At 31.5% G+C, this 1,970-nt stretch overlaps 1 long non-coding RNA gene across 1 annotated transcript; it reads right to left on the bottom strand.

The window, feature by feature from the left end:
- Positions 1-619: 619 nt before the first annotated feature.
- On the bottom strand, positions 620-1,372 carry LOC143584648 (uncharacterized). Its single transcript, XR_013144393.1, has 3 exons — positions 1,129-1,372; positions 820-928; positions 620-688 (listed from the first exon to the last, which is right to left on the bottom strand). It is a non-coding gene; the product is annotated as an uncharacterized LOC143584648 (long non-coding RNA).
- Between the last annotated feature and the right edge of the window lie 598 nt (positions 1,373-1,970).

Here is a 1,970-nt window from a genome sequence, read left to right as displayed (position 1 = left end):
ACTTTTAATTGGTTAATCTCAGACCTCAGTTATGTTTGTTTGTACACATTCGTGAACCATTGAAACTAATTGATAATAAACAAATTCATTTTTTAATGAACAAACGAACAATAACATGTTCTGTTTTTGTTTGTTTGGTTCGTTTACATGCCTAATTAGCACCTTAAATTACTCATAAACTACCAACTCAAAGTCGACTCACAAAAGTAGCTAAAGAGTTACAAGAAAACTGAGTTTGTAATATATTTTGTGTTTTGCCTAGTTTATGTTTAATTAGGGTGTTTGCAGTTTTGTTATATGAAGATCTGACCCGACCCATAGTTATCTTTACAAAGAAATGCGGTTTCATAACTATTGCAGGCCGTTAATTAATTATGTGGAAGAAACTAATATGTTACTGAAAATTACTAATATGTCCAACTGACCTCATAGTATTGTTCCTCTTTCAAAGGCTCCAAAATGAGCTCGTTTAAACCTCTTTGTTTTCGGTCAGTGCAGCTTGAACCTTACCAGGGTTTATGGCACTCACGTCTATACCCGTAGCTGAATTAAATGGTCAAAAAAAATATTAACATTGTGGCAAATACAACAAGTGTTATAATAGAAAGAGAATAAAAAACGTACTGTTGAAAAGAAATAACCAATGACATCAACTTCAATAAGGGGGGTACCAGCCGGCATATTGTGGCTTTAAGTTGGTTACTAAGGAAATTAACAGTGATAAAAATAAGATGCATATATACATAGTTACGTACATATATATGCAACTAGTGGTAAATTTAATAATGAAAGAAATAAACCGCTAAGATAGTAAGATACAATGAGAAGTAACCATCAGGCTTTAAAAAGGTAACTTGCTGACCACCATTTAATATGACTTTGGCATTGTTAGCCTTAACTGGTAGACCAAACCCTTTCACACCAAAACCTTAAAAGTAAAAATGTTATAATTGCCTAATATTTATTAACAAAACTCTTTTTTATATAATAGTAAAGTGTTGGTTAAAAGTTAAAACAAGAGGTAATATGAGAAAAATAAGATATAAGCTCATGACTGGAAATGAACACCAACTAAGGATATTATTTGACTGATTAAAACAGAAAATTCCATTGAAATAAATTGCATACCGGGAATTTTTACACGACCGTTAATAGTGTATCCACCTCCATTCCTGTAAATCAACAACAAAAATAAAGTAAATGAACAAAACAAATTCATTGAAATACAAAAGAACACAATTGCAGAATTGTTTTACATGTAATGTTATTGGCTTCCAACAATATGATTCACTTGTGTAGTTGTGTACACATTACACAATTCTTTCAAGTCAATTTATAGACCATACGTTATATGTATATGTGTATATATGTATAGAACACATCGCCACTAAACTATCACAAACGTCAAAACTTCTTAAGTATAATCGAGTCAAATGCAACAATAAAGAAAATTAAAATTGACATGAAATTTATTAAAAATAAAAGAAAAATGACACATACCTGGTCATGATAAGGTTCTGATAATCGAGCTACAAAAGTTGAAATGAAATTTATTAAAAACTTGAAAAAAGATAAAAATAAAACGTACCTGCTTATGTCGATGAGAGGCGTTACTGATTCTCCCAAAACTGATGATAATCGAGTGCAATAATAAGACAAATCAATAAATTGTAATATTGTTAAATATCGATAGAAAATTGAAACGCACCTGCTCATGTTCAGTGTCAGATGTATCAAAATATGCACATATCACCGACAAGTTTGCTGAGGATTTTCCTCTTCTCCACTATCAAACATACCACAACCTTTTTATAGCCGAGTCCGGCAATAACATGTCAAATAGTAGTGGAGAAGAAAGGGGCAACAGCAACATGATCCATATCTTGTATATGAGTCTAAGGATGTGTTTCTTCGTCACACTTCAGATCGATTTCCATTCTATAAATTGGAAAAACCGAAAAACCAAAACG

Source organism: Bidens hawaiensis, unplaced genomic scaffold, assembly GCF_021521415.1.
Source record: "Bidens hawaiensis isolate Kalapana, Puna unplaced genomic scaffold, B.hawaiensis_p1.1 tig00033213_1, whole genome shotgun sequence".
NCBI lineage: Eukaryota > Viridiplantae > Streptophyta > Magnoliopsida > Asterales > Asteraceae > Bidens > Bidens hawaiensis.
This window is presented reverse-complemented; position numbering and strand designations above follow the sequence as displayed.